This window comes from Vombatus ursinus, unplaced genomic scaffold (genome assembly GCF_900497805.2).
Source record: "Vombatus ursinus unplaced genomic scaffold, bare-nosed wombat genome assembly UNPS02014830.1, whole genome shotgun sequence".
Taxonomy (NCBI): Eukaryota; Metazoa; Chordata; class Mammalia; order Diprotodontia; family Vombatidae; genus Vombatus; species Vombatus ursinus.
The window spans coordinates 23640899-23650270 of NW_020954608.1; positions in this window are offsets into that span (position 1 = coordinate 23640899).

The window sequence follows — 9372 nt, forward strand, 5'->3', positions numbered from 1 at the left end:
AAGAAATAGTTGTCTCATCAAAGCAATAGTTACAGCAGCAGTGGATAGCAGTCGCTGAGTAAGATAGCCTTCCGGGTGAAGTAATTGTGGCAAAAGCATAAGTCTCCATTTCTCTTTTACATAAATTGAGGGCACCAGTAAGGGAGATTGACAGTTGTACCCTTAAAATATATCATCTTGGGGAATTCATAAACTATGGATCTCCTGTCAAGGAATAAGGTGCACCATACAGGAAAGGAGGCACCTAAAATCAGACTGGTGATGTATGCAAGTAGTCATTTTGGGGGTCAGTGGTGGCATTGGAATACATTAGGATCTATTGAACTGAGGTTGTCTCAAAGTTGAGATAAAAGTTATGCTTTAGCCTTTGGCCAGTACTGATTCATTGCTACATAGATTTGTTTTCATAGGTGACATGGAAATGAACTCTCTCAAGTTGCAAAGGATGGCAGTTTTATGCCAGGTAATCACCAATATAATGAGGAACAGAGGAGTCCCAGTGATGTCTGACATAAGGGACTCAATGTTCTCCTCAATCTAAAGCTGAGGGAGACTGAATTTGTGTGGTAGGCCCTGCCCAGAGTGATCACCTCTTAGTTATATTCATGACCATTATCCATCCCATGAAGTTTCATGGGATTCTACTATGTCACTCCTATGCTAGGAAATTCTTACAAGTACACATGTCTACTATGGCTCAGAACACTATATCCTGCAAAGGTAGCACATGATGACAAAAATGGAAATCCCAAAATGACTCTAGAATTAAGGCTTCAGTTCAGAGACAAATAAGATTAACTTGTCACCAGAGACACAGTAAAACAAGTTGACAAAACTTACTTCCCTTCTTTTGCAATATTGAGGTATTATGGATATGACATATTGCCCATACTGCCAGATTCAATTTACAAATCAGTTAGTTTTGCTGAATTGCTTTCTTTCCTCTTTCTTATATTTCTTTTTAAATCTTTCTTATAAGAGATGGTTTAAAGGGTGGGGATATGAATGAGGAAGAGGATATATTCAGGAATAAAAACAAAAGATATCAATAAAAATGTTTTTAAAGAGAGCTAAGCAAAAATTGATTTTCATTTAAGCTTGCTTAAATTAGATTCGACCAGACTGAGTAGCAGATGCTCAGATTCAAATTCAAAGAGTTTGAGAACTATTTCTTAATAACCTTTGACTACTTGTCTATTGTGGAATAGGTAAAAGTTTTCTATACTTTTGTTATTAGCCTCTATGCAAATCAAAAAAATTTGGAGGTTTCATCTCACATCTAGAAAACTAGAAAAATTATAAAAGGTGGGAATGGTCAGTATTTGAGGGGGTATGAAAACAGGCATACTAATTGGTAGAGTTGTGAATTGGTCCAAAAATTTCTTCTCTTTCTTTTGAAAGATAGCTTGGGAGTTGGGGTGGGAGGGGTTGTGAATGAGGAAAAGGAAATTCTCAGGAATAAAACAAAAGATATCAATAAAAAATGTTTTTAGAGAGAGCTAAGAAAAAATTGATTTTCAAGTGAACATGTTTGAATTAGATAAGACCAGACAGTGGCAGAAGAAGTGATTCAAAGATTTACAGGCCTCAGAAGTGATGGTGTGCCATGGCCTCAGTTATAGAATCTGTTTGGAGGGAGGATAAGCCACACCTCCTTCTCTGTGTGCTTAATGCACTGCAGCTGTGTTCTGAGCCAGCTCTGACACTTTGAAAAGAAAGGCGCATATAGATTTACACTGAAAAATAATTACACAAAATTACTGCATCAAAAAAATTCACTGTGAAAGATTTTATACATTTTCTTCAATTAAAATAAAGCTAAGCAGAGAGACCTAGGCTCTTTTCCCCTCTCACCCTCATTTGAATGAATGAGGAAAATAAATGTTTTGGGTTTTTTTTTCCTAATTGCATGCATGAAAAAGGGTGGAAATTATAACTGATGGAAGAAAAAGGAAAAAAACTAAAGAAAAAAGTCAGAGATGGGGAAATATTGGCACTTAGCACAGTAAGAGGGAGATCTCTTCACGTTTAAGACTTCAAATTTTTACCTTTCATTGGGGAAGGTAGCAGCAAAAGTTGGGGAACCCTAAAGATATGTTGGAAATAGCCTCTTATGCCCAAATAGGCACAATAAGTTAGACAGGCTCAGGATGAGTGAAGCAGTGAAACTTTTAATATGCTAAGTGGGTGTGGAACTCGAGATGAGCCCACACACCTTACAGAAGTGAGAACAAAGCTTATATCCCTATTCCAGGCCACGAGTCCCTCCAAGCTGACTTTCATAGGTACAGTCAGCACAGGTCACAGACTTCCCGAAACGCCCACCACATGTTCTCCTTGGTATGTTTCAAGCATGTGCACTCTAAGTAAAGCTTAACCTTTGTCCTCCTTCCAGCCTCTTTAATCAAACAACCAGTTTCAGCTGGTTTCTGACCCAAAGCTACTTTCCTCTCAATTTCCTTATATGGAAATATAATTGTTCCTTACTTCTCACAGATACATCATTGCCCAGCCCAGGAAACTGGTGAACAAGGTCAAAGTCATGAGGAAAATTAAGAAGTTGAGGAAGGAGAAGAATGCCATCCCTCCCCTTTCAAATAGTCCTCAGTTAAAACAGGACTGGGATAAGAAAGGAAGCAGCCCAAAGGGACTTGATTTTTTGGGGGATGGAGATATTTCCTTCTTTAGAAAAGGACAAATTCAGAACTAGGTGTGCTCAGCCCTTGTGAGAATTGGATGCCTTTGAATTGTTAATAGACACCATCACCAAATTGCCTTGGGGGAAGTCTCTGGTTAAAAGACCTCTCCCAACTTTAAAGGAGTCATATTTGTTTAAACTGTTTAATTCTGAATGACTCTTTGGAAATGACAATGCAGATGAACCAGCAGTCCCCAATTCTACAATTGTAAAAGTATTGCTTCATAGCATTGCTTCATAGCAAAAAGGGAAGCTGTATAACAAGCCCCCATAAAAGAAGAGGGGCAGTCCTTCAGAGGCCTCTCATAGCAAAGATCATGTATTCAACCACAACCCCCACTATCATTCTCAAGTTGGGTAGAGGCATGGAGCCAGGGAACACTAAGTAGGCAACAGTACAGGGCGACCAGACAGATAATGAGGCAGAGTGGCTGTGAGTGAAGCATTATCTTTTGTTCTAGTCTTCATGCTCTCAATGCTGCTCCTGCTTATGACCACGTTTTTACATGGAGAGGCTTACTTTGAACCACAAAGATTTTGCCACCATACGGGCATGATTAGGTCCAGGTCTCTCCTGGAATCAGCCATATCTTCAGGGAAATGTTGTATTGTTTTCTTTTTATATAAAGTTTCTGTTTTGGTTTTTCTTTTCTACCTTAGTGAAAAGGCTGTATCATGCTAATTGAATATTGATGGTCAGGGTTGACCAGTGATAGATTTAGGTCTTAAAAATCCTGTAAACGGCCAAAAAATAGAATAGTAATAATTAAGTACAAAATACACAGTAGGAAATGATTATAGTAATCTAATGTTTGATATACCCAAAAATGCAAGCTTTGGGGACAAGAAGTCACTATTTGACAAAAATTGCTAGGAAAACTAGAAAGTAGTTTGGTAGAAATTAGGCATAGGCCAACATCCCACACTGTATATCAAGACAAGGTCAAAATAGGTACATAATTTAGACATAAAGGGTTATATCTTAAGCAAACTAGGGGAACATGGAAAATTTTACCTCTCAGACCTATGGATAACAGTAAAATTTATGACCAAATAAGAGATAGAGAGGATCGTAGGAAGGAAAATGGTTAATTTTTATTACATTAAATTAAAAAAAAATTGCACAAACAAAACCAGAGTAGGAAAGATTAGGAGAAACACAGGAAACTAGAGAATATTTTTACATCAAGTTTTTCTGAAAAAGTCTTATTTTTCAAATATACAGGGAACTGAGTAAATTTATAAAAAATACAAGTTATTCCCCAAGTGTTAAATGGTCAAAGGGCATGAACAGGCAGTTTCCAAAAGAAGAAATCAGGGGATGGAGCCACGATGGCGGAGGGAAAGCAGTGACTTGCTAGAGCTCTCCCCCAAACCCCTCCCTAAAATTAAGGGGTGAGAGAGGATTATACTAGGAGAAGGAGAAAGGGAAAGATAGAATGGGGCAAATTATCTCACAAAAAAAAAAAAAACAGAAAAGAAAAGGCTCTTACAGTGGAGGGGAAACGGGGGAAGGTGAGAAGGAATGAGTGAATCTTATTCTCATAGGATTTGACTTAAGGAGGGTATAACATACACACTCAATTGGGTATGGAAATCTGTCTTACCCTATAGGAAAATAGGAGGGAAAGGGGACAAGGGCATAGGGGGATGATAGAGAGGAGGGCAGATTGGGAAAGGGGGAATCAGAAGCAAATACTTCTGAGGAGGGACAGGGTCAAAAGAAAGAATAGAATAAATGGGGGGTGGGGTAGGATCAAGGGAAATAGAGTTAGTTTTTCACCACATGTCTACTATTGAAGTGTTTTACATAACTGCATATGTATAGCCTATATTGAGTAGCTTGCCTTTTCAATGAGGGTGGGTCGGGAGCGAGGAAGGGAGAAAATTTGGAACCCAAAGTTTTAAAAACACATGTTTAAAAACAGTGTTTTCACATGCAACTGGGAAATAAGAAATAAAGGAAATGGAGTACAGAAATCTATCCTGCCCTACAGGAAATAGAAGAAGAAGCGGGGGGAGAGACAGCAGGGAAAGCAGACTAGGGAAAGGGGTAGTCAGAATGCATGCCATCTTGGGGTGGGGGGAGGGGCGAGATGGGGTGAAAATTTGGAACTCAAAATCTTATGGAAGTAAATGTTGAAAACTAAAAATAAAAAAAAGAATTAAAAAAAGAAGAAATCAAAGTTATCCATAGTCATATGAAAAATGCTCTAAATCATTATTGCAGAGAAATGCAAGTTAAAATAATTCTGAGGTACCATAGATTAGCTGATATGACAAAAAGGACAATGACAAATGTTGAAGGGGATGTGGAAAAATTAGGACATTAAAGCATTGTTGGTGGAGTTGTGAATGATCCAACCATTCTGGAGAACAATTTGCAACTAAGTCCAAAGGGCTATAAAACTATGCACACCCTTTGATCTAACAATACCACTTCTAGGTCTGTATCCCAAAGCGATTATAAAAATGGGGAAAAGGATCCACATGTATAAAAATATTTATAGCAGCTCTTTTTTGTGGTGGCAAAGAATTGGAAATTTAGAGGACACACATCATTTGGGGAATGGCTGAACAAATTGTGGTATATGATTGTAATGGAATACTATTATGTTATAAGAAATGATGATCAAATGATTTCAGAAAAGACCTGGGAAGATTTATATGAACTGATGCAAAGTGAAGTGAGTAGAACCAGGAGAATATTGTACACAATAATAGCAATATTGTATAATGATCAACTTTGAATGGCTTAGCTATTCTGATCAATACCCAAAACAATCCCAAAGGACTTATGATGAAAATTGTTATCCACGTCCAAAAAAGAGAACTGATAGAGTCTGAGTACAGACTGAAGCATAATTTTTTCACTTTTTCTTCCTTTTTTTTTTTGCAACATGGCTAATATTGAAATATGTTTTATATGATTTCACATGTATAACTGATATCACATTTCTTGCCTTCTCAATGCGTAAGGGAGAGGCAGAAAGGAGAGGATTCAGGACTCTAAATTTAAATGAATGAACATTTATCTTTTACATGGTGGACTATTCTCTAGATCTTAAGAACCCATGCATGTATTCTGACCACTTATCTGTTGGGGAATTGCAATTATTAGTATATGTCTGTATCAGTCCCCTTTACATCTCAAATATCAGACATTTATAAGAAATATTTGTCCTCTGTCTCCTAAATGAGGAAAATGGTGAGAAAAGAAAATGAAATCAGCACTAGTAATCTATAGGTAACATAGTAGCATTACATTCCTCTGCTCTCCCCTCCCCCCTTCATCTTAGACCTAAACCAATCATCTTGTTTGTCCTTTCAATCTCCTTTTAACTCCTCCTTTGAATTCAGCCCTACATCACTGAAATTGGGTTTGCTTATGACTATTCCTTCTTTAACTCTACCATTTCTCTTAACAACCTTTTATACATCCTAAATCATTGTTTGCTTTATTTATTAACTATGTTTTCCCCCACTGGTCCCTTGCCCAGCTCAGACAAGAGTGAGGTTTGTGAAATACATACTCACTCTCTCCACCCTCAACTGAATACCCCTAAAATCTTCTCTTGTCACACACCAACTATGAGAAGTTAATAAGATTTTCTCTTCAATTAGCTGAATCTCATTTGACTGTTTCCACCATTCTTGGAGAGGTACTAGAGGAAGCTGGGTATGGCCAGAAACTTCCCAGTGCCATCTTTGCCTGAAGTTGAACCTGTCATTTGTCAATGATTTATGGACCTATATGACTTGTTGTGATATAAACTTAAAGGGGCTAGAATTCCTGGCTATCCTTAATGTCAACTAGCTAGCTAAAAGAGAACAGCCACCCCATAAGCCAGTTTCTCATGGAAGGCAAGAATGGATAAGCCTCTGTAGTTTTTCAATATTTTGGTGCCATCACCATCACATATAGAGCAATGAACAAACATGAATTTTGGTGGGTGATTTGCCAAAGCAAAACTAAGGTCTGGTTGTAACTCTAGAGATTTCCCACATGAATTCCCACATTGAATTCCCACAATGAATTCCCACAATGAATTCCCACTTTGACCATGTCCTGGAATGTATGTCTTATTCTGCATTCTAAGAAAATCACCTGACTTTAAAGTCCATCAACATACTTTTTAAGCCAGACTTGCAAGCATCAAAACCAATATTTTTCCAAGTTTTCCCAATCTGCACAGGTACTGAAAAGAGATGACAGTAAATAAAACTTTTCAGTTCTGATTATTGTGTTCATATGGAAAATACTTTAGTTTCAAAATCTGAATCAGTATTCTTCTGCATTTCAATTCAATCATTCAATTATATGACTCTTTTTTTCTTTTAGGCAGTTGAGGTTAAGTGACTTGCCCAGGGTCACACAGCTAGTAAGTGTCAAGTGTTTGGTGTGAGGTCAGATTTGAACTCAGGTCCTCCTGACTTCAGGGCCCGGGCTCTATCCACTGCACCACCTAGCTGCTCCTATATGACTCTTTAAAGGCAATTTAGATCATAATCTTTTGAAGACAACTGTAATTTACAGAGTTTTAAATTTAAAACCAAATAACAGAGAAAATAATGAACCCATGTTTCTTGCCAAGAATCTATCAAAAGATTATCAGAAACAGAAAGAACTCAGTATAAATTCATTCATTTTTAGCACATATTTGAGAACCTACTATGCACAAGATAACTGCTGTATTGTTCATTCATAAAATTTGAAGAAGGTCTAAAGAGATCACAGGATTCTATTTCAGTGGATTATAGACTTGGGTCTAGTAGCCATCCACCTCTGCATTGTGTTTTAATCTCTTAATGGGATTTCAGGGGAGGAGCTCCTTCTTTATCTAGTAATTCTTGAATCCTGGCAACCTTGTTAAATGTGGTAGAAAACCTATCTAGCTATTTTCTTCCAAATTACTTTCTCTTAGAGGCTACTGAGAACTTAAAAGAATTAACATTTTTCTATGTCAGTAGGAGATAATTTCTCTTTGTGTATTTTCCCTAATTAGTATGTATAAAAAATGTTGGGAAACATGGAGAAAGTCATTCTGCCTCAATAGGCTAAGCACCTTAAATGCTTCTGAACTCATATATAATACAGTAACATGACTATATTCAATGAATTCTACTGACAAGTATGCTAGGTGAATATGATATGCATAGACCCACACACAGACAAGCATCCTTTGTTACATGAAAACTCAACATGAGAGATTTTACAATGATTTATAGCCTCAGGAAGAAGTTTGGCTAACATTTCATCAAGACCAGGAGGTAGAACTTGAAGAGTTTTTCGGTCACAGCTAGCCTGGCTGGACAAAGGTAGCACCATGCTAACAAGTGCTACAGCATTATTTTCCTTAAAAATATAGAATACCATGTTCTCCTATACTCAACAGCAAACCCCTACAAACACACACACAGATACACACAGTTATAATTATCATTCTATAACCTGGAGTGTCTTTATTGATTTCACTGAGAGTGTATACTGTTTGAGTTGGTAGAGAATTTAGGCATAAAGTAAATCAATGGATTCAATATGTAGAAGTTCAATTTACTGGGAACTTTATTAATTTCACATATTGAGAGGTTTCTGTTAAAATTTTAAAAATGATAATGATAAAAGATATGTTCATTTATTTATTTATTTCCTTTTGGAAATTTTATCACTTTTATTTCACAATTCATCCATTTCCAGATATACTCCGACCTCTTCCCCTTCCCAGGAAAATATTCCTAGTTAAAAAAAAAAAAAGAATAAAAAAGATGGAAAAAGTTCAACAAAACTAGCACATCAATGAAGTCTGATGGTATATGCAGTGTTCCACAACCATACTTTACTTTACACCCCCTCACACCAATAAGTCAAAATTTATTTTTAAAGGTCAAAAATTATTCACAGTATATTTGATTCTACAGTTTACTATTAACTCATTTGCTTTTCCCAACAACATTTTGAGGTAACTAGTACAAGCATATGTGTGCTTTATGGACACACATTTACTGTGTCAATATTTAATACTTAATACTCATCTGTCTGTCTGTCTGTCTATCTATCCATCCATCCATCCAGCTATCTAGCAATCTACCTATCTACCAACCCATCTATCCATCTATCCATCTATCTATCTATCTATCTATCTATCTATCTATCTATCTATCTATCTATCTATCTATCTATCTATCTATCTATCTATTTATCTGTCTGTCTGTCTTCATTTCACCCTGGAACATTCATCTTCTCAAGGCTCCCTATTCCCTTTAGCGAGTTCCTTCCTTCCATCATTTGGGGATGGACCCAGCTGGCCCATTTTTCATTCCCTTCCTGGCTCTGATCTGGACCTCACCACCATGATTCTATATGGGTACCTTCTTCATTTTCCCATCCTACTCCTCCCTCTTCATTTTTTAGCCCCTTTTTATGTTGTCTTCTACCATTAGAATGAAAGTAATAGTCAGGGACAGGAATTGTTTTTCATTTTATTTGTATTTATATCCTCAACTATAGCACAGTGCCTGGCACATACTTAAGTGCTTAATAAGCACTTATTGCCTCTGCCTCTGCCTCTCCCTCCCTCCTTCCTTCCTTCCTTTCTTCCTTCTTTCCTTCCTTCCTTCCTTCCTTCCTTCCTTCCTTCCTTCCTTCCTTCCTTCCTTCCTTCCTTCCTTCCTTC